Raw genomic sequence first — 24,340 nt, forward strand, 5'->3', positions numbered from 1 at the left:
CCTGACAATCTATGACTTGTCTTTGTATTACCTTATATGGTACTTTTAATGAGCGAAATCCCACTATTTATTTTCCTTTTTGGGTTTTGGACCACGCCTGGCAGTGCTCAGGGCTGAGTCCTGGCTCTGAGCTCAAGAATCCCTCCTGGGTGTGCTCTGGGGACCATGCTGGTTGCTGGGAACCAAACTCACGTCAGCTGAATGCAAGACAAATGCCCTGCCTGCTGTGCTATCACTCCATCCTGGTAAGAGTTCCCTCTTTAATTTAATTTTAGAAATAATCCGACTGATCAATCTTTCCTCTTATGGTTCATGTTTCATTTTCACCATCAAAATAATGTCTCAGGTTATCTTTTAAAACCTTCCTGTCTCAGCTTTTACAATGACGTAAAAACATCTTACAAGCTACCCACTGAACTGCATTCTTGTCTACTTCCAGCTGATATAGGACAATTGCACCCCACACCATTATCCATCAGGTGACTCTGATACTGATCCTCATCATGGGTCTCTTGTCTGTCCTTGTTCCATTCCACCTTGGTTTGATCACCTTGAATTTTTGGATTTCATTGAAAACTGAAGCCCTACCACAAATTCACCTTTTCAAATGACCCATAGGCTTCAAATAGCATTCTTGGTTGAAAGGAACAGGATTTTGAAGTGATTCAAGATTTTCTGGTTCCCCTCTGGTATCTTTGTCCTTCCCTTTGGACTCATCCTCCTGTGCTCCTTCCCCAATATGGGAAGGCATAGAGAAGCCTCCTTGGAGAGTGGAGGGAAGGAGGAAAGAAAAGTCCCATGAATTCAGAGTAAAAACAGAGTTTTCTTGACCCATCAAGGAAAATAAACATGTAGAGAGATTCACTGTTCATTTCTGGTTTTTACTTAGTTTTAAATCTATAGAAACAAGTACAAACATTTTCCAAACCTTAGTAGGTGAACAGAGGGGAAGAAATACTTCCTGAATGAGCACAACAATAAATAGAGTCAATTTCTGCCAGGTCTTTATCCCATACGTTTGATTGGTCATTGCTTTTCATTTGATATGCTCAGATTGTGCATGATGACAACTTCATCATCGTAAACAGACAGATTAAATAAAGCCTACTGCACCATATCTCTCATCTCTTCCCTTCTACTAAACTTTCTTGTTTGTTTCTTGATATCCATGATAAACATATTCAAGGATTTTTCTTCCTGGTCAATGACCACAGAGGATTTTCCTAGCTTAAATGACCATGAATCATGTTCCATTTCAGCAATTGTGAATTCACTTCTGTTTTCTAGTTCCACAGTTTTCTAGTTCTGCAGAACCCACAAATTTAAGGTCAAAATAGGGGTCAGAACAATACCACAGCAGGGAGGGCATTTGCCTTGCATGCAACCAACCCAGGTTCCATCCCTGGCATCCCATAGGGTCCCCTGAGTCTACCAGGAGTAATTTCTGTGCATAGAACCAAGAACAACCCCAGAACACTGCCAGGTGTGCCCCCCACAAAAGAAGAAGGTTCAAAAAATAAAGGTCAAAATATTTTTCATACTAATATGCAGGGTGTGTCCTAGGTGATAGAACTCATCATTCCTAGTGTTTTGCTCCCTGGGAATGGGAGCCGGGTGACATTTCTCTGGGTCCCTTTTCTGGCAATGAAGACATCTCACAACCTATCTGTGCTGAAAGAGTGTGTCCTCCTCATTGCCCTGTACCCATATTGTCACCATCTGTGCTGTGTGGCAGGGAAAGGATTAATAAGCATCGATTGTTTATTAGGATAATGATGACATATGGCATGCTTATTCTTCAGGGCATCTGTCATGAATAAGAGCCCCCAACTTGGTTATTTCAGCCTGAAAAATGTATGGGCTTTTTAATTTTTTTCCCTAAAGGCCATTCCCTACATTTTTGCTATTAATCAAAATTCCTCCTTAGAATCAATATGCCATAAACACAATTTGGGGAGAGAATTCTCCTGCTTCTGCTTTAACCTCTGGGTGCCCATCTTTACCTCTACTGTTTACGCCTCTACTGCTGGTCCCCTCCAGACAATGCTGGACCACCTCTGACCTTTGACCTGGATGCTCTCCACCCTTTCCATCACCCCTGGCCCTGTCTCCACCTGCAAACCTGCCTTCACAATTTCTCCAGATTTCCCATAATAAGCAAATTCCACTCAGGTCCCCCTTTTCCTGACATGCTCACTGCTCCCTAGAGACTTGCCCTGCTTCCTAAGTGGAAGATGGAAGATCAGAGAAGCTTCCTTAATGGACCCTAATGATCTCTCTATCCCCCTCCTTGGGTTCTGGTTATGGCCTCTTCAGTAACCATCTTGGGGGGCCAAAGAACCAGAACAGCTCCTGGGAATGTAAGTACCCTCCAAAATAATTGTCCTGTCATGTTGTGTATGTAAATATTTTAGGGGATTACTATGTTACTGCCCCTAACCTGATTGGTGATTGTGCCCTACCCTAGGGTGTGACCTGGCATTCTGACCCCACCCTAGGGTAGTACCTGATTCTGCTTCCACCATTGGTTGGTATCTGATCCCACCATTGACTGGTACCTGATTCTGGGGGATAAAAACAAGGGTCTGTGAAAGGCGAGGGGCTTTTGGCTGGAACTGAGGCTGAGTCTTTGGACTTCAGTCTTGTCCACCAAATAAAGCTAATATTTCCACAAGCCTAACTGTCTGCGAGCTGTTTACCCGCCGTTTCCCTCAGAACTGTTGGCTAGACAGGGTGACAGACGTGTGCTCCGAGCTGAAGGGGAAAGACCTCATCCTCCATCCCTCCATCAGTCAACCTCTTCAGGGGCTGACTTGCAACACTGTCATATGCTCAGCATGCCCATCAAGTTTATAGAACTTATGAGCACATGTGTGAGCCAACTGAGGGCTCAGGGACTTTCTGCAGAGAAAGCAGGTCTACCTATCACTCCACTCATTCCCAAAAGCTCTTGATGAATGCTTATAGGGATGAAACTACTTAGTGTCTTGTGTCACTGGCAACCTGTAAGCTTCCTTTGGGAAACTAGTCCCAGAGAGAGAGCTCTTTTAGGGAAATGCTCTTCAAGAACTTAGGGTGTGTTCCAATATCTCCTGAGAGAAAGAATTCTAAAAGCAGATGAGGGGGCTATATGGAAGGAGAACACGGCTCAAGACAGTCAGCAACAACTTTTGCCAGTGGCAAAACTTTTGTCTGTGAGCAAACCCTTCATTGCTCACAAGGTACCAAAGAGAGTAGGAAAAAAGCTGAAGTTAACTGTGAACTGAAGTTCAGTCACAGCATTGTCTGGCCTCACTCGCTGGCCTTTCTTCTACTATTACTCAGTTCACAGAAACTGGTTGGAGAGTGGAGATGAGATGCCAGGATGCCAGACTTCTCCACCTTAAGTAAGGCTTTCTTGGCCTTGCAAATAACCTGCTCTTGTCCAAATAAAGGTGGGTTATTAGGAGAGTGGACCTGGTCTTTCCCTCCCATCCAATCCCTGCCCACTGGAAAATTCTGCATGTCCAGAAGATGGTTTGCCCCCCAAAACTCATCACTGTCCCGGTGAGGGATTGATCACCTGTGGCTGAGAATTGGGGCAGGTGGGAAGTCTGAGGAATTTTCTTTTTCAGACATGCCCACAAGTGTGAGCATGGAGCAGGTTGACACAATGCTAATCCAACCTCACCCAGGCTTAAATCCGCTCTTCCTATGGAAGCCCAGATCACAGCCTCTTTGATACCCCAATTAAAATGGATCAGGAGGGAGAAATGATGATTGATTCTTGCACTGTTTTGCTGAGCTGTGCAGAGCACTAATATATGCTCTGAACAGTCACAGTGAATCACGGGGATCAATACTTGAGTGAGGGGTACCCTCACTACAGGCTTCTTGGACAGATTGGTGTTGGCAGTTATGAAGCCAGTGACATCACAGACCCCGCCACAGGAGCAGGCAACCCTGACTTGGAAGTGTAGATAGAATGGATGGTCCTTGGGCTTGTCGACACAGCACAGGGCACTGAGATGTCTCACAAGGACACTGTGACTCAGCTGCCATCTGGCTGTCAGGATAGGCCTTGATGGTGGGATGATGGGCAGTGGAGGAGTCGGGATGCCTGCTAAGCACAGCCAGACACTCCCCTATTTCTCCCAATTGCTTTTCCCGTGTGTGTTCAGCCCTCAGACGTAAGAAACCATTATATGGCCATGAGCAGAGCTGGAAGAGCAGCTGATGGGCAGAGTGTGAGGTGGAACATAGAAATCAGCCACTGAGCACCCAGGGTTGGTGACTCCAATGCTGGAGCCAGAATAGAGTACTGGATGTTGGATCTCTCCAGAGTCAAAAATGAGGTGAAGTTTGGGGGAGCAGGAGGTGGCTTAAAGCACCCCTGTCAAGGTCCAAAGGTACAGCAGGAAGGTCAAATGGCAAAGGTTCTGCACTTGCTGCACTCACTCTTGCCCCACTAAGAGGAGTCCAAATGCTGGCCAGGGGCAGAGTTTGCTTCAGTTCAGTCTCAAGTGGCCTGGTTTTGTTTTGATTTTTTGTTTGTTTTTTTTTTGGGGGGGTGTTTCTGGCCACACCCATTTGATGCTCAAGGTTACTCCTGGCTAAGCGCTCAGAAATTGCCCCTGGCTTGGGGGGATCATATGGGACACTGGGGGATTGAACCACGGTACTTCCTTGGCTAATGCTTGCAAGGCAGACACCTTACCTCTAGTGCCACCTCACCGGCCCCCTTGTTTGTTTTTAGAAGTGGGCCAGTTTCCTCTGGAAAAAAAAGACTGTTTACCTTCTTGTGAATATTAGCAAATGTGGAATAGAGATATAACACAGGGGAAGGCACAGGCATTGTACATGGTCAAGCCAGGTTCAGTATCTGGCACTGCATGTGATTCATGGAACCTCACATGAAGTCATTCTGAAAAGCATAGAGCCAGGAGAAAGCCCTGAGTAACTAACTGTGAACAACAGAAAGAAAGGAAGAAAGGAAGGAAGGAATAAAAGGGGGAGTGATAGCACAGCAGTAGGGTGTTTGCCTCGCATGAGGCCAACCCAGGACAGACCCAGGTTTGATTTTCAGCACCCCATACGGTCCCCTGAGCCTGCCAGGAGCAATTTCTGAGCACAGAGCCAAGAGTAATTCCTGAGCACTGCCAGGTGTGCCCCCCAAAAAAATAAAAGGAGGAGGAGGAGGAAGAAGAAGAAGAAAAAGAAGAGGAAGAGGAAGAAGAAGATGAAGAAGAAGAAAAGAAGAAGAAGAGGAAGGAAGGAAGGAAGGAAGGAAGGAAGGAAGGAAGGAAGGAAGGAAGGAAGGAAGGATGAAGGTAGGGCAATGAAAGGAATGGAAAAGAAAAGGGAAGGAAGGAAAGAATGGATATTTTAGAAATGTCCTTTCACTCCTGTTGTTTTAATTAATTATTATGGATGTAGCAGGATGGAGGGAGGAACCTTTCTCTGCCATCTCAGGCCACGTAGCTCCAAACCCCTCCAGCCAGCAGGTTAGTAAGTTCAGGTGATAGTGGCGGGTAGAAAACTCACATGTAGTCAGGCTTTCAGAGAGATAACATCTTTATTTGCCCTGGCCAACATGTGTGGCCTATAATCTTAAGCCTATTTAAGCATGGTCTTGTTAACTTGCCCTGCGTCTAGCTTCTTTCAGCCATCTTTTCTCTTGCTACTTCTCCATCCAGGTAAATCTCTTCTTTGCCCATCAGGCAAAACCTTTTATAACCTTCCAAGACCCCTCCCAGAAATGGGAGGATCTATTAACAGGTAAGATTTTACTGGAGGAAATGGGATGTGTGGTAACAACTCCCACCCAAAACATTGCATTAGTAACTCCAGATTGCAGACAGGCAGCCACCCCTAATCCCTCCATAATTCTGAATACCTCAGCAGCCACACACCCATTGCACAGATTCTGGAAGTCCTGGAGCATGTGACTGCATATGTGTCAAATGCATGAGGGTCTAGAGTTCAGGTTCCTGTTAGGGTGCCGTTATATTGAATTAAGTCCTCAAATCCCAACACCAGAACACTGGAGAGATGCAGGTCTGGAATTGGATGACAATATGAAAAATAATTCATACACACACATGCGTGTAGAGAGAAAAGGATTTTGAGGTTTCTCCATGTACTCTTAGATTCTAGAAAAGCAGCCAGCTCCTAGGAGCTTTGGAAAATATAAGGGGCTACTTCCTCTCCAACCGAGAATTTCATCTGAGGGAAACTGTCCCACCTGGAAGGTGGGACCAGTTGGTCTCAACACCAATCCAAAGTGCTACATTGAAAGCAGATTCCAACCAAAGAGTAACAAGGCATATACTGAGTGAGGTGGGAACGGATCAATTCTGTAATCCCACACCACATGACACCTCCCCAAATTCCTAAATCCAGACACCCCAATAGGAACACATCAAATAAGATGTGAAAGTCACATAGAAGCCACCTGGGCTGTAAAAATAAAATCAATAGCACAGGACGGTCAACTAGCCACAAATAGTTCAGTATGTCTTATTGACCCCATTATTAGATATAACTATGTTCACAAATTTCATTTTACTGGAGTTTCATCAATAATTCTATTATTGCTCTTTTTCATGGTGGCTAAGAGGTGTTGGGCTATGTAGTTATGAAGCTGAACATCTCTTACCCAGCCACCGGCTGCCAGAAACTCATCGAAGTGGAAGATGAACGCAAACTTCATACCTTTTATGAGAAGCGGATGGCAACTGAAGTTGCTGCTGACGCTCTGGGAGAAGAATGGAAGGGCTATGTGGTCCAGATCAGTGGTGGGAAGGATAAGCAAGATTTCCCCATGAAGCAGGGAGTCTTGACCCATGGTCGGGTCCAACTACTGCTGTGTAAGGGGCATTCCTGTTATAGACCACAGAAGACCAGTGAAAGAAAACGCAAGTCTGTTCGTGGTTGCATTGTGGATGCCAATTTGAGTGTTCTCAATTTGGTCATTGTAAAGAAAGGGGAGAAGGATATTCATGGACTCACTGATACTACTGTGCCTTGACGTCTTGGAACCAAAAGAGCTCTCAGAATCCACAAACTTTTTAATCTCTCTAAAGAAGATGATGCCCGTCAGTATGTTGTGAAGAAGCCTCTAAATAAAGAAGGCAAGAAACCTCGGACCAAAGCACCCAAGATTCAGTGTCTTGTTTACACCACGTGTCCTGCAACATAAACGTAGGTGTATTGCATTAAAGAGACAGTGTACCAAGAAAAACAAGGAAGAAGCTTCATATTATGCTAAACTGTTGGCCAAGAGAATGAAGGAGGCAAAAGAGAAACGCCAGGAGCAGATTGCCAAGAGTCGGGGGCTGTCCTCTTTGAGAGCTTCTACTTCTAAGTCTGAATCTAGTCAAACATGTGTTCTGAGTAATGAACAAATGAAGTCAGACATCTTTAAAAAATAATAATTCTATTATTATTTAGTTGTAACAAGCAATATAAAGTAAATTATTTTGTGCCTTCCAAGGGGACAGTCTTGAAGATAGGTGGGAAACTGGGCACAAAGGTGGAGGGAATGATACATAGGTGGTGGGATTGGGGTTGGAACATGGAATGTCAGAAACAACTGTTTTATGAACAACTTTGTAAATCAAGGTATTTAAAATCTAAGCATAGATTTCTTCTCATCAAGATGAGAAGAGCTCCTTTGTGTTCTGGGAAAAATGATGGTCCAGGGAAGTTAGGACATCTGGGACCATCCCAATCTTATGGGTGATCAATCTGTTCTGTAGTTTAGTTTTCCATTTGGTCAAATAGGACGTGGAAATCTCTAAAGAGCTTTCACATTTTGGGTGGAAATCTCCAGACATCTGTCTGTTGTACTAAATGAAAATATCAAGATGTGTGTCTTGTTTATTTTGGTTTTCAGGACCTCTATAGGAGTTGACACTCATTAGATGTTGATCAGGAGGATAAATTGATGGATAGATAAGATAAAGGAAGACAGAATGGATGGGTGGATAGAATGGATGGAAAGATGGAAGGAAGAATGGATAAAAGGAATAGCTGAAAAAAGGAAAGACTGATGATAGGTGGGTGAATAGACTAATAAAATCAGGTAAATCAGTATTGGAAAGATGATGGGTGGGTGGGTAGAGAGGTATAAAGTGATATAAGGGTGGAGAGATATAAATCTTTGCAGCAGAATGAATGGAAAGAATGGCTGGAAGAGAGACATGGAGGATGCTAAGGAGATGACAGGTGGGTAGATACAGAAGGGTGGAGTCAAGTGATTGAATCCTATGCCACTGTGCAATGCTTTCTATTACTTATGGGGAATTTCAAAACCCCTAATGAGCTCTCTGCTTGAATTTTTATTGGCCCTGAGACAAGAAGTCAAGTGGAAAGGGGCTGATCCTGTTAAAGGTCAGATTCCAAGGTGAGTTTCATTGCATTGGTTCCTGCCTCTTAGCAGGACGAACAGTTCAATAAGAAGCAATTTGGGGCCCTTTGAGCTGAGTGGGCAATTCTTTGCACTTGATAGCACCCAACCAGAGTTGAGTATCTCCTTGGCCACAAAGCACTGCCCCATTACCTCTCTCTGGCCCTCACAGCTTCTAAGGGTGTGGCCCATTCTCCAACCCCACCCTGGCCATGCTCCTCCACAGAGATGGAATTGTAGATCTGGTTCCTGCAGAGACTGAGACTGCCTATTTTCTACTAAACCCTGAAGGTTGCACTGAGGACCCTGCCTCAATTTATATGCTCTTATAATCCACAATACCTCACCCCACCCAGGCCTTGGAAGAGGCTCCTGAGTGGCCTTTGTGTAAGAGAACAAAAATCTCAGTGGGGTTCTTGGTACCACTCACTGTTGATGCAGAAATTAGCATTCTGAGCACAGTCTTCAGTCCACCCCCCTCAGTGGGAGGGCACAGGCCACCCTCCAGGCACTAAAGGCTCATGGTTGATGACAGCTGATTCTGCTGCATTCATTGACCCTCATTGGCCTCCTCCTGCATTCATGGTGAAGGGTGAAAATATGCATGAGGACAGTTTCAGAAACACTCCCCAGTGGCCAGACAAGAAGCTTGGGTCCAATTACCATCCAGGAAGAAACAGGCAGTTTCCTTCAATGACCATCTCCAATGCACAGTCTGATGACCTACTGGAGGGGCACATTGGGGCAAAGACCATCTTCAGCACCTCCAGTACCAGCCCGGCTGTGTGCCCCATGCACACAGCCTGGTGATCAGGAAATATTATATGGAGACCAACAGCAGATTCTCAAAGCAAAGAGATGCCTCAGCTCCCAGACACCCGCAAATATGCTCATCGGAATGCCTCTTCTTCCATGGTAGTGTGAGGGGTGTGAAATTAGGAACACTTTTTGCCTCCACGTGTGGGACACTTTTGCTTTGGACTAAAGTGGAAGTTAAATTTCTATCAGCAGGTGCACACACAATGTAAAAACACTTGGAGAAAAAGGAGGCATAACTGGGCCAAGTTGATCACAGCCAAACAGCAGGTTTAGGTTTAGACCAAGCAGGTGCTCAGTAGAACTGGAAGGGAAGATGAGGAAGGAGCATGACATGGTGGCAACACCCTCTCCCCCACCCCCCGACCAGTATCAAAGCCTCACAGAGGTCAGAAGTCACTTTCTTGAGTCTCATGCCAAGAAGCCTTTGTCCTCCTTACCAAGGAAGGCACCAGACTGGGCCCTGGACCACACACACTCTTACTTATCCCTTTTGGGGAAGTCACAAAGCTCCCTGACCCAGATTTTCCTCATGCTCCAAGACCACAGATGACAACAGAAAATGCACAAGAGGGATGAGAGCAATAGTACAACAGGGATGTCTTGTCTTGCTTGCAGCTGACTGGGGTTTGATTTCCAGTATTCCACATGGTTTCACAGCCTAGTGCATGTGGTTAAAAATCCAAACAAATACATTTTTAAAGGAAAGACATATAAGCTAATGTAAGAGGGTTGAAGCTGGTCTCAGCAGCCTGACTCTGTCTCCTGCTATCCATCTCTCTGTCTGACCTGAGAAGCTGCCTGACCTAGGATCCGCCACCCCCTTTTCTCAACCCAAAAGATAAATTGTCCACCTTGGGCAGAACGTGCTCCAAGAACCAGGCAGATGGACACACTGTGATCAAAAAAGACTCTGGATGGAAAATAATTGCTTGTCCCAACGCCAATGACCAGAGCCCAGAGGAGAATCAGGTTTTTCAGGGAAAACAATGTGAATCTGGCTGCCTCCCTGCCATTACAGAAGATTTTTCCTCTGGAAGATTTTTCCTCAGGAGGACTCACAGAGAGAGAGAGAGCCAGGGCATCCTCAGAGGGGACGGAGCATCCCTTCTAGAGGCAAGGTCAAGGGGGTGAGCACTGGACAAAGAGCAGGCGGACCTGTAAGTGATATAATCAAATTAACTCTTGGAAAAGCATAACAGGGAGTAGGGCTAGATGTGGGTGTCTTGAATGAAATATTGTGACTCCATTGTACCCTTCCAAACTGCCAGCGGGGAGGGTTAGGCTCAGTGCAGAGCCCACAGCCACTCTCTGCCATCTGATCTCCTTTCATGGTTATGTGAGTAAGTAGGTGGATAGGCTGAGTAGTGCCCCTTCTATAGGTCACTGCTTCTCCTGATGCTTCCCCCTAACCTTGCCACCCTGAGTCCTGATGCTTGCAAGATCCCACCATTAGGTTATGTCCTCTAACATGGGTCAAAGTAGAGAAACCCCTACCAAGACACCTACTCCACCAGCCTACCCCTCAATCTTGATGTCTGGCCCTGTCCAACATGACTGGTCCTTGTGGGAAATACCCACTGTGAAACTCTACAGTCTGCCCGGCTCTCCAGCATCTGCTTCCCTGTTGATTGTGAGCCCCAACACTGCCCCGTCCCATCAGTCTCCCTGATTGAGCCCCTAAGTGAAATCCATCCTCTCCTGTGTCTTCCAGAACTTTCCCTGCCTTCCAGAATGCACCTCCCTGGGAACCCTGGGCCCACCCTCGTGTGTTGGGCCATGGCTTTGAAGTCACCATGTATTCAGGGAGACCCTGCCCTACTCCATAGTGGCTCCATATCCCTGGGGCTGGGGGACAGCTATGCCCCTGATCTGCCCAAGCACAGAGTGGGCCCAGGTTCACTACGGTCTCTCCAGGAGGCTGCCTGAGACTAGCATGATTGGAAGAGCAACACTTAGAGGCAGGAAGAAGAGAGACAGGACACAGTCCCAACTGCATGTGACTGCGTGGAAAGTGTTAGCTCTGAGGGCTTCACTCTAAGCAGCAAGTAAGACACAGTGAAACAGTGTCTGTGTGTGCATGACATACATGAACATATACAGAGACACACAAGCACACATATACGTATGTACACAGATATTGACAGACACACTTATACACAGACACACAGATGCAGAAACGCACAAACACAGGCATACATACAGAGACACACATATACACATAAACACAGACACACACGTACATATTAAGTTCACACATAGACACACATAGACACATACACAGTGTTTTCACACAGCCAGTTGCTTCACAACAAAAAGGGGGTTTGTAGGATAAAATCGGCCACCCACAACCTTTCAGAACTGGCCTTTGCTCAGGAGCCATGTTCATTGCATCAGTGTGACCCACATGCAGGTAGTTTCTCCCTCCAAAGATGGTTCTGTTCTCAGTCTGGTTATGATACAAATGCAAAAACAGTGGTGGCCGGACTGCCTGATCTTATGTCATGAAGAACCGGATGAGGGCAGAGATGGGGCCAGTTCCAGCTGCCTCTCTCCCCTTCCATGAGCCTCTGACTTAAGTCCTGAGACTCAAGGCTGGCAGGACTCCTCTCCAGAAGTGCTCCTCTGCAATCAACCCCAAAGACACGGTCACCCAGAGACCTCGGGATTTCCTCTGTAGGCTATTTTCTTTCAGAGGCTGCCAGACCCTTGGGCCTGGGTGTTTGGAAATTCTTTTTTTTTTTTTTTTTTTTTGGGTTTTTGGGGCCACACCCATTTGATGCTCAGGGGTTAGTCCTGGCTAAGCGCTCAGAAATTGCCCCTGGCTTGGGGGGACCATATGGGATGCCGGGGATCGAACCGCGGTCCTGATCCTTGGCTAGCACTTGTAAGGCAGACACCTTACCTCTAGCGCCACCTTGCCAGCCCCGGTGTTTGGAAATTCTAATCAGCCTCAAGGTTTGTCTGAGCCACTGAGCTCTGAGCTCATGTTTGTGGGCCTCTGGGCCTCCAAGCCATTTTATTATTAATAAAGGTAAAGTAGAGGGGTGTAAATAAGAGCCTGGGGAAGGGGGTCTGGCCTGGCGCTGTACCTAGGAGGGACAAGCTCTTGTTCCTTGTTTGGGTGCAGAAATCCTGGGCAGCAGGGAGCAAGTGGCTGTGGATCTGGAAGACAAACAAATGTCTCTGTTTCCTGTTTCATTGTGTCAGCTCCTTCACCTTTAATGATAGAAAGTACTCTTTAAAATTCTTGTTTAAAAGTTAGTCTGGAGGGGTTTAATAAGAGGTAGGGAGCTTGCCTTGCACACAGCGAACCAGAGTTTGATCCCCAGAAGCCCATATGGTACCCTGATTCCTGGCAGGAATGATACCTGAGCACAGAGACAGGAGTAAGCCCTGAGCATCATCAGGTATGGCCCCAAAAGCAAGCAAACAAATAAACAGGGTCTGCTATTTTGAAGGTGACTGTGTTGTTTATTCTCTGTTCTATTCTCCAGGCCCATAAATCTATGTCCACCAACTGACAGTTTTTCTTCTTTTTTTTTTTTTCTGCACCATTTCTGAGTTTCCTCCTCTCACGTGCTTTATAGGTACTGTGTTCTCTGCCAAGGGAGGAATTCTTTCCTCAGCTTCTCCTCTAGATTGTTTTCTTTGTATATAGAAGACCATATTTGTGTGGGCAAAATGTAGCTTCATGGCTACATTCACCCATGGGGAAGCCTGGATCTGCTCCCCAACACCAAAAACAATGATCAAAAGTTTGCCTGGAAACCCAACTGGTTGCTGCATTTTTATTTTGTACTCATGATGTTGCTGACTCGTTGATGAGTTTTGGGAGGCTTTGGGGGGTGGGTGGAATCTTAGGCACTTTCTTGGAACAGATCAGCTATGAATCAAAATCATTTCCCTTCTTTGTCCTCAATGTGGGGAGCCTCTGATTGCTGTGGTGGCCCAAGGGCTCCTCTAGAACAATCATGGAGTAGGGAGACCAGCCCCCTCCACTTGTCTCCTGGTGACAGGGAAGGGGGCTTTGGTTTTTAGAGCCAAATAGGAACTGTTGTGGGGTCTTCATGAGCATTGTCTGTTAGAGTCTAGCCCAGGTATGGAAGGTGACATAAGTGAATTGGCTTGCCTCCCTTACAGAGTGGGCACTGGATTATCCCCTGGGTTTACTGTTGTCACTGAAGCACTTAAGCAGCAGCATCAGGTCTCTAGGTGCTGAGAAGCACAAAGGGAGGATCTGGGAAGTCTCACAAGAACCAGCCCATGAGGTCTGCACAGGCTGCAGGGAGCGTGATAAGTCGTCAGGATAGGTCCCAAGAAACAGTGAAAACCCACAACTGTGGGAAACAAGGGTGGACAGGAACATGTGTGACCTGTGAGGCCACTGAGACAGCCCAGTGGAGGTGGCACTTGCTTTACATGCGGCTGACCTAGGTTTGAGTCCTCTCACCCCATAGGGTTCCTCCAACTTGACCAGAACTGATCCCTGAGCAAAAGCAAGGTGTGAGTCCTGAGAATCGAGTGTGGCTCAAAGAGAAAAAATATATTTTCTGTTTGAACAAAGCTTTAGTTCAGGGGTCCTCAAACTTTTTAAACAGGGGGCCAGTTCACTGTCCCTCAGACCATTGGAGGGTCTGACTATAGTCAAAACAAAACTTATGAACGAATTCTTATGCATACTGCATATATCTTATTTTGCAATGAAGAAACAAAACAGATACAAATACAACATGTGGCCCGCAGGCCATAGTTTGAGGACCACTGCTTAGTTGCTGCTTCTCCTCCTCACTGTTTGTCCACCCACGGGCCCTTCTCTCAACTGACCCCTGCCCTGTTCTGCAGAAAGTGCCACCTCATGGAAGTTATCTGGGTACTGAATAGGGACATTACAGAGTCAGCTCCAAGGAGGAATCTGGGCTCTCCTTTTCTATCCATGCTGGAGGCTCCTTGGCTGTGGTCAGGCCTAGGATGTGCCACTGACCAACAGTCCCCCCAAGGTGCTCCACCAGCAAACCTTGGGCGGAAGTAGAATTTATGCTTTACTTTTGACATATGTGAAAATCGAGGCATGAAGCCAATGCCCTGTGCCTATGATATACACTGCTCCTCCAAAACAAGAAAGAACCCGGAGGAGAACCCAGACCATGAGGATCTATCTCATGGGATCCAGAAATGCTGAACAGAATCAAGCACATCTGCAAGGGACTTTGAGTGAAGGGAACGTTGTAGCAGGGAATAAACTTGCATATGGTCAAGCACTGCATCCATTCTCCATAGTCTGCTTGAGAATGCAGAGAAAACCAGGTCGGTCCAGAGATGGTGAGAGGTAAAGGAAATGGGGTTCTGCTGAGCCCAGCCTGTTGCCTGGATTCCCACCTCCAGAAACTCCTGACCTCATGGCATCTCACCTGGAACACTCCACACCAGGGACTGTGACCATCTGAGCAGGTCTACGACTGTGCCCCAGTGAAATCCAAATGAAATCCAAATAGCCCCGCTATTCCAGATTCTTTCTGAGCAAAAGTGCTGGGTACAACCACTTTTCTTTCTCTCTCAATCCCACCCAGTCCTGCCTCCAAGAGCAAGTGTATTATTGTGCTGTGCTTTTCTTTTTTGCTTACAGACTCTCCCCAAAGATATCTGCCTTTTCATGGATGGATCCCTTCATCTGCAATTCCAAAACCCACAAAGCTCTGAGATCCCAGAATTATTCTCTCTGAGTTTTCAGAAAATGAATCTGACAGTGCAACTGTACCTGAACTAACCGGAGGCTATTTATAATATTAATTTATTCCATTGAATGTGAATATTCATATAGGTTATTGCAAAAAATAATCTGTGAGCTTCATTCCAATCTGCCACTTCAGGTCCCCACAATGCTGTGGGATCCCCACACACACACACACACTTTCCAACACAAAGAGAAGCAATCGCAGTGCATTACATGTGGTCCCCGGACTTTAGGAGGGAGCACTGTCACTTAGTACCACATGAATTGAATGAACTCTCCAGCCCGAGTTAAGAATTTCCATGTACCCCACCTCCAGTGCTCACCAAGCAGACATGTATGTTTTATATAGAGGTGAGTGTGGAGAGATGGCACAACTGTCCTAGGGTGCACAGCTGGTCCAGGCCTGCCCCAGCATCTAGAATATCCTGCTTTCTTCATGTTCTTGTGTTAGTACATATGGAAGAGCCCGTGTGCATGTATGCGTGCTTACATTTCTGAAGAGGGGCTACGCGGTGGTTAGAGCTGCTCTTGGGCTTGGAAAGTCCTTGAACAAATAAAACAGGGTCTGAAATTTGAGACACCCTAAGATGGGGTGACAATGGTTAGGAAGTCCTGGTCTACACAAATGCCTAGATTTCCTGAACATGTTTGTGGCCTGGAGAGAAAACAGAGTGATTTCCCCGTCTGCTCACATCCTAGGAGTTGAGCCCCAGGGAGATGCTAGCTTGCCTTCTCATGGATAAAAGCAGATGTTGACAGCAGCCACTGGAGAGATGAGCAGCTCACTCAGCTCTCTCCAGAGCTCCATCTCATCTGGGGGTGTTGGGGGTCTCCCCATGAGGGCTGAGCACAAGCCCAGGTGAGACCCCTCAATGGGTCTCCATGACATTCATGACAGTCAGACCACGGCCAATCAAGACAGTGAATGTTGGCATCCACCTCGTACAGTCCCCTGCACCGGTCATTGTCATCAGAGCAGCTCACGGATCCACGGTGCATTTTCTGCCCTGAGAATTGCTCCGATCTGAGATTTATCCCTGTGCCAAGAGTCCCTCTTCACAGGGGCCGGGTAGGTGGCGCTGGAGGTAAGGTGTCTGCCTTGCAAGCGCTAGCCAAGGAAGGACCGCGGTTCGATCCCCCGGTGTCCCATATGGTCCCCCCAAGCCAGGGGCGATTTCTGAGCACATAGTCAGGAGTAACCCCTGAGCGTCAAACGGGTGTGGCCCAAAAAACCAAAAAAAAAAAAAAAAAAAAAAAAAAAAGAGTCCCTCTTCACGCTTCATCTCTCCGTGTTTACATCTGGTTTAACTTTTTCTAATCTAAAATAAATCAGCATGAAAAGCATTAGATTTTTCATTTAGTTTCTCAATTGCCTTTTATTACCGAGATAATCTCCCCTATCTGATTGCAAAAAACGGTGGGATTGTGATCGTGTCAGAACTGGGGTGCGAAAGCCGTGGGGCTCCTCCACCTTCTCCTTCACTGGGGCTTTTCAAGGGTGGTCTGGTGGGGCTCCCGTTGGAAACGAGACAAATGGGGAAGGCAAGAGGCTCAATTATTTCCATCAGCTTCCCCCCTGGTGAGGCGAGGGAAGGAGGGAAGACAGCTTGCTGGGCTATGTGATGAGGAGCGACTCTCGGGGCTCTCTGCTTCCCTCCTGGGGGGGATGCAGCCCCTGTCTGCTTGCAGGTAGAAATGAGAGCAGCAATGACGAAGCACCAGGCTGGAGATTTCTATGCAAACACCAGGGAGGAGCAGGGAGAAAATAAGTCGGGTATGGAGGCATGTTAATTACCCAGTTACAAAGTCAAATTTAGCCCAACTATTTTGTATATCAAAGAGGTAGATTTCCCCTGATTCCTTAAGTATTCCTTTCGGCATGTTCTATTATGTTTCCTATCATTTGCAACATTTTCTCCTGACTGGAAAATGTGAGCTGATGATTCTAGAAATGGAGCCCATTTCTTGTACCAGGTGGAAATCTCTCTCCCCCATTCAGTGCTGACTAGCGCGATCTCTTTCCCTTAGTTAGCGGCTCAGACAGTTTGGCATCATGGGGAATCGAACAAAAATTACCCTGACTTGGGTTCTCCTTGGAAAGTTTTGAGGGTGCTGTTCTGTCACACACATTTCCCAATCCTGCTACCTTTAACTCAGTAGCTTTTATTTTTCATGTCTCAAAGGAACAGAGAGATAGAGATAGATAGATAGATAGAGAGAGAGAGAGAGACAGAGAGAGAGAGACAGAGACAGAGACAGAGACAGAGATGGGGGGGCTGGGAGACTGAGAGACAAAGAGAAAGAGAGACAGAGAGAGACGAGACAGAGAAAGATGGAGAGAGACAAAAGACAAAGAGACAGAAGAAGGAAAGATAGAGGGAGACAGAAAGAAAGAGAGAGAAAGACAGATTCTGTTCTTTAGCCCACCTGTGCTCTGGGATGCCTCTTTGAGGGCTGGAGGGGGGGGGAAGCCCTTCATGTTCCTCTTATCTTTGCCTCTGTAACTTTTCTGTTCATACGGATCCACGGAATTTATGAGGAAAGATACACTTTCATAGCTGCATTGAGCACCTTTTCCAAACAGGAAGAAATCGTGACACAGAAGATGGAAGAATAGCTGAGTCAGGTTGTTCATGGCTCTGGTCCAGGGCAGTCATAACAACCGTACTGCTGAGCACTGACTACATGCTGTGTGGCTGCTTCCAGGTCATGGTGTCATCTCCATGGTAACCCTGGACGCTAGAAGCAGCGAGGTGGCCACATTCCTAAATCATCACTACAAGTAAGATTTACCTGCAGTCCTACAATGAACATCTGTGTGGGAGGGAAGGCAATTCCCCTCTGGGCTCCCTCTGGAGTCTCCTCAGGCTGTTCCAATCATCAAATTAACCTCAGACAGAATTGTCAGAGAAAAAAAAAAGCTAATACAATTTCACAGACTGGGATCTACACTGATCATTGGATTCCAAGGTCAGTAAGGAGAAATAGGGTATCTCTCTGCTGAATGAATAAACAGAAGAGGGTAGGGGCTTTAAGAAAAGAAAGGGGGGACACATTGGACAAAGCCCAGCTGCTCAGGAATGAGACTTTGCCCTGTCAGATAAACAGCTTTTTTCCAATTGGAAATTTCTGGGGGCCAAAGAGATAATACAGCGGGAAGGACACTTGTCTTGCATAAGACCAACACCGATTCGATTCTGGCATAGGGTCCCCCAAGTCTGTCAGGAGTGATTCCTGAGTGTAGAGCCCTGAGTACCACAGAGTGTGGCCCCCAAACAAACAAAAATAAAATAAAATGATTTCTGATGAAGAAAACTCACACATCCCAAGTCAGACCCTCTAGGTCTTCCAGAGAGGTTGGAAATTTCGCCTAAGCTTGCGAGGCCTCACTTGACCTCAGCTCAAAATGATCCATGTGCCCAAGTGGTACCTCTTGGGGAGGTTTTTCCTGAGCACCTTGGGGGAGCATATAGAACTGGACACTCACCGAGCACTGGCTCATGTGCTTTGTCTGCTAGTCACTTGCCAATCATGCCAGGGGAAAGATACTCTTAGGAAATCACTTTACACTTAAAGAGCTGTCCCAGAAGAAGGTAAGCTGGCATTGCCACAGACATAGACTTAATTGAGGGCTCCACGACATTCCCCAGTTCACCTGTGCAGCCCAGGAAACCTCTCATTGAGACCAGAATTTGTGGAGGACCAGCCATGAATACAGGTATGAAGCCTCTTCTGTGTGGCCTGGCAACAAAGCTCGAAGCAGGCAGGCAGAACGATGGAACAGCATGGAAATGGGGGTCAGGGGGCACAGAGAGAATAGGGGAGGGCAGGAGCCAAGTGGGAAATGCCCCCCATGATGGCTTGGGACTGGTTACACAACTGTTTGCATTTGTCAAAACCAAAAGAACTCTACACTTGCAGAGCATATGAATATTAATATATGCAAATGATACCTCCAGAAGCTGATTTCTGTAAACAGACCATGAATCAGCTCCAGTTAGCTTCAAGTCCATAAACCCAAGTGGGTGAAGGGAGTCAGGAACCGACCTCGGGGACTCTCAGTCCATCAGGATTAGAGTCACCCCCAGCTGTAGGAGGACACCCAGGCTGGGACAGCAGGTCCTTTGGTGTGATGAGCCCCAGCCCCAAGGCCCAACATGTGTTCTGTTGTGACTGCCGTGATTTATTGGGTTGTGGTCAAACACACTTCATGAGGACTGAGCAGGTCATGTCCGTGGCTCCAGTTCTCTCTTTCACATCCAAGCTAGTATCAGAACTTTTCTCCTCTCCACATCCCAGATGGAAAGCTGACTCCCTGAAACACCAGCTCCCCAGCGCCCCCATAATGCACTTTTCCTGGCTTCAAAGGCACTTTCTAAGGATGGCTCCATCTCAACTCTGTGCTTAGAGGACCATGATCCATTTTATTGTACTCAAGGGCCCTTTACTTCACTGCACCCCTCACCATCACCACTCACCACAGGGACTTTGTTTCATGTTCTGGTTCCAACAAGGATGAAATATCTCCACGTACAGACAAGCCCTGAACCACGCATCACCTTGTCCTGCACCTTGGCATATGCTAAGGCCTGAGCCTCTGTGCTCAGACTGGCCCAACACCAGATCAAGAACCAGAATATTCATGACAAGGATCTGGCGGAGCCAGAGAAAGACTGTGCCCAAGAGGACAGGATGGTTTCCTATCTGAACTATTTTATTTTCCCCTCTGAAAAGTTTTTTTTTTAATTTTATTGGGTTGGGTTTTGGAGGCCACGATCAGCAGTACTCAGGGATTCCTGACTCTGTGCTCATTCCAGATGGGGCTTGAAGAACTATTTCTCAGAATTACAGGGATTTAAATCAGGGTTGGCTGAGTGCAGGGAGGTGCCTTAACCCCATATTTCTCTCCAGCTCATCCCCAATTCTTAGCAGAAAAGACCTGCTGGTTTTGCTCCACCTTCTAACCAATCCTACGCCAACTGGGAGACCTGGGCATCTCCATAGCTGCCACCACCTGTCCTGGGCACAGGCATCCCCCATTCCCCTGACTTCTCAGCACATCCATCACCAAACTCCAATTGTTTTCGGAGCAGGTCCTGGCCTCTCTCCAGGGAACCTGCTTCCTCATAAACACTGGGATACAGGAAGCAGCTGACTCAGAGCCAAGCTCTGGAAACTCAAGAGGGTTCTCTCTAACCCTAACCCTAACCCTAATTCTAACTCTCCAGAGCTTGTGAGTGCCCTGCAGCAAGGCAATATTGATAGCCAGATAATATGATAACCAGAGCTCTCTGTGAGGGAGGAAGGATGGCCCAAGGTTAAGCCTAATTAGAAATAATTAATTATGGGGAGATGGTGCCCCTCTTTGTTTGTTCCCATCTCTAGAGGGTCAGGCAGTTCAGGAACAGCGTCACAGAGGACATTCTGTAGCTATGGCCTCCCCTTCCAAGGTCACTGACACCTGTAGTGACCGCCCATCTGGGATGAGAGTATCTTTTTTACTCCTCCTGGAGTCTGAGACCTGCCTTCGCCACCCAGGGGTTTCTGAGAGAGAGGGGAAAATAGATGGAAATTCTCTGGCCAGAGGAGGCCAGGGAGGTCCAGGTTCAAGAGAGATAGATACGTACAAAACAGGTAGCATCTCTCTGATACTTTATCTCCGGCCCCCTGTGGACTAGCAGGTGCTGCCCCGGTCACTGGGCACACCCCCTATAAAGGTCTAAGTTTTTCCTTTTATACCCAGCATGACAAGGGGGCATGTCCAAGAGGCCTGTCTAGGGACATGTTTAGGTTCAACTGTCATTACAGTGGGGTTATCCAAGGGCTGTGTCCAAGTCCAACTGCCATTACATCAACAAACACCCGCATTGTGAACTTTCTTTTCTTTATTCTCTCTTGAACCCTAACTGACTCTTGTGTCACTCCAGTGTTCCAAGGAGTCAATCAGATGCAAGGCAGATCCTTACATGCTTCCTTCAGTGCTTGCCATGGGCCTCTGCTTCCAAGATTCCTTGTATCCTCTTTTCTGCCCAAATGCCCAAGTATGGGATGCAGTGAGAGTCGCTCCAGGAGCTACATGGGTCTGAGCACAGGACAAGGGTCAATGAGAGTCATGTGGCCCTGAGCGACATGGGGCAGGGCACTGGGCATAAGTAGGGGTGGGGCTCATCAAGTCACATGGACAGAGCACTAACAGGATTTGGTGAGCCTCAGAAAGGTAAAGCTGGGGAGCAGGGAGTTAGAGGGGACTAGAGGGGTTCTGTGGTGACCCATCCAGTACTCCTGCTTCCTCTCTTCACAGAATCTCAGAAGGCTTCTGGGGTCCCTTTGCACCTCCCACTCCCCTCCCGCCTCCCTAGAAATGGCCCTAGAGTGGATTCAGCATCACAGTCCTCCCCTGTACCCTGAGGCAACCCAGTGCTGTGTCTCCCAGGGCCTCCCCTACACTGTCATTGAAAGTTGGCACACATGCCCACACAGCTGTGCTGGCATCAATGCGGCCATTCAGAAACCTTGGGGCACCCGAGCCTTGTACACAGTGGCACAACCCTCCTGGCACCCAGCCCCTCTATTTGCCCCATCCCATGCATAGGCACAAGTAGGCCCTTCTCTGAGCCCCAGTCACCCCCAATTTTCAGGGTTGATGCCAGCATCAGTGGTTCCATTCTCACTTGATAGGTTTGTTCAGGAACCCTGGCCCAGCAAAGTTTGCTCAGAGTTCAGGAAGGAATCGAGGTACCCCCACATCACCCCTTCCACCTGGGCAGTGCCATGCCACAGTAAGCCCCAATAATAGCCTCTTCATTCTTGGTGACTTAATTCCGCCCCCAGGTCTTCCCAGGAGGCAAAAAATGTCCCATTTCTGCCTGCTGATCCCCAACACCTTCATGGGCAAGGAAAGTCTGCTAAACTCACCCCCAGTAAACCCCCCCCCCCAATCAGCAGGATTACACCAGGGTTCATGGACATTCCAATGGCAAGAACTCAAGAGAAAGACTCCTAAAACCAGGGAGAAAGAAAAACTCCCTTGTTGAGTAACCCCCATAAAACTCAACTCATACTTGTCAGATGAAACTGTAAGGGGGGGGGGGCATGGATTCAAAGTCTTGAATGAAGTGAGCCTCCAACCGAGAATCATCTCACCTGTCAAGTTATCACTCAGCTTTGAAGGAGTGGGATAAAAAAGACATTTTTCAGGCAAATCGCTAACGGCGTTCATGGATTCTAACCAGCTCTGTAAGAAATGCTAAATGGTTTTCTCTAAAAGGCTAGGCAAAGCACCCCACTCAGAGGAAGCTTAAAGTTGGGGGAAGGAGGGAGCAACACAAAAGGACTCTCAGAATAAATGCAAGACTTTCTTGCATTAAATTAGACAAGGGAAATCAGCGCAGAACACGAGATGTGCCTTTATAGCAAAAGTCCTTAGAAAAAAACTAATAAGAGAAGGATACAGAAGTGGGTCGCAATGTGAAAGTGGAGAAAGAAAAGTAAAGTCACAAAAAAAAAAACAACAATTCAAATCACAAAAATTGTCCAAAATTATTATGTGGAAATAAATTCCTTGATGTCGATCATTTCTCTAAACATCAGTGGATTGAATTCACCAATCAAAAGGCTCAGAAAGGGGTTAGAGGGATAGTTCAGGACACCCCACCAAGATTCAATCCTGATACCACAGATGATACCCCTTATTACTACTGAACACAGTCAGGAATAAACCCTGAGAAATGCTGGGTGAAACCCATCCCAAAAAGACAGAGTGGATGGATGGATCCAGGAGCACAATCTAATTTCTGCTGCTTCCAAAAGTTTCTTACTTGAACTCTCCCAGTAACCAGACCCAGAGGGAAAAATTAGAAAACAATCATCTACAAAATGGGAGCCTTGGGGCCGGGCGGTGGCGCTAGAGGTAAGGTGCCTGCCTTGCCTGCGCTAGCCTTGGACGGACCACGGTTCGATCCCCCAGCGTCCCATATGGTCCCCAAAGCCAGGAGCGACTTCTGAGCACATAGCCAGGAGTAACCCCTGAGCGTCACTGGGTGTGGCCCAAAAAAATGAAAAAAAAAAATGGGAGCCTTAAAAAAAAGCATGACCACACTTATTCCAGACAAATTAAAGCTCAAAATAAAAAAACTGGCAATAAGAGATGTCAATGAAAATGATGTATTGGTGAAGGCATTCATAAACGTAAAGGACTTACTTTTGCCTACCAGATGTGCGCTTTTGTGCACTAAATGAATGGGGTGACAAACGTTTTCTTTTTTTTTTTTTTTTTTTTGTGGTTTTTGGGTCACACCCGGCAGTGCTCAGGGGTTATTCCTGGCTCCAGGCTCAGAAATTGCTCCTGGCAGGCACGGGAGGACCATATATGGGACGCCGGGATTCGAACCGATGACCTCCTGCATGAGAGGCAAACGCCTTACCTCCATGCTATCTCTCCGGCCCCACAAACGTTTTCTATAGTTTATTTTGTTTGTGACCACAACGGGCTATGCTCAAGGCTTTTTTTTTTTTTTTTTTTTTTTTTTTTTTGGTTTTTGGGCCACACCCAGTGACGCTCAGGGGTTACTCCTGGCTATGCGCTCAGAAGTCGCTCCTGGTTTGGGGGACCATATGGGACGCCGGGGGATCGAACCGTGGTCCGTCCTAGGCTAGCGCAGGCAAGGCAGGCACCTTACCTCTAGCGCCACCGCCCGGCCCCTATGCTCAAGGCTTACTCCTGGCTCTTTACTCAGGGGTCACTCCTAGTGGGCTTGGGGACCATAGAAGGTGCTGGGGATTGAACCTGGTCAGTCCCATGTACATTTACACCCCACTTACTATGCTATGGCTCTGGCCATTATTTTAAAGCAATTATGAATAGAACTGAAAAATTACATCAGTGGCAACAAAATAGTAGGGGTAGAAGACCCTACTACATCATTTGGCGTATCAGTCAGGCAAAAATCAGGAAACAAACCTAAATAGGAATTGGAAGTGCTAGGAGTGATATATGAGAAGAAGGTTCTACCTCACCCGCTCCCCCCCCCAAAAAAAAAAACAAACAAACAGGACACATTCTCCAGGGCATGTGGGACTTTCTCAAAGATATATACACATGGGACTTTCTCCAAGATATACATGCTCAGGCACAAAGAAAGTCCATGTATGTCACAAAGATAGAACTCAAATAACATATCTTTTTAGATTATGATGCTATAAAGGTATGAATTAGCCATAAAAAAAAGTTGGTAAAAAAAAAAACTAGCTGTAATATAGACAAAATACTATGAATAACCACTGTAAAATAGTAAATCAAAGAAGAAATAAAATATTCCTGGAAATGAATGACAATGAAGACACCAGCTCTTGAACTGATGGTAAATAACATAAGTTGTATAAGAGGACAATTCATAGCAATA

The 24,340-nt window shown here is 46.8% G+C and overlaps 1 protein-coding gene and 1 pseudogene across 2 annotated transcripts in view; one reads left to right on the forward strand and one right to left on the reverse strand.

Moving 5' to 3' along the window:
* Nucleotides 1–24,340, reverse strand: part of C17H10orf90 (chromosome 17 C10orf90 homolog) — a 155,574-nt gene that overhangs the window by 121,656 nt on the left and 9,578 nt on the right. The window lies entirely within an intron of this gene.
* On the forward strand, nt 6,617–7,415 carry LOC126033615 (40S ribosomal protein S6-like; annotated as a pseudogene).

This window comes from Suncus etruscus, chromosome 17 (genome assembly GCF_024139225.1).
Source record: "Suncus etruscus isolate mSunEtr1 chromosome 17, mSunEtr1.pri.cur, whole genome shotgun sequence".
NCBI lineage: Eukaryota > Metazoa > Chordata > Mammalia > Eulipotyphla > Soricidae > Suncus > Suncus etruscus.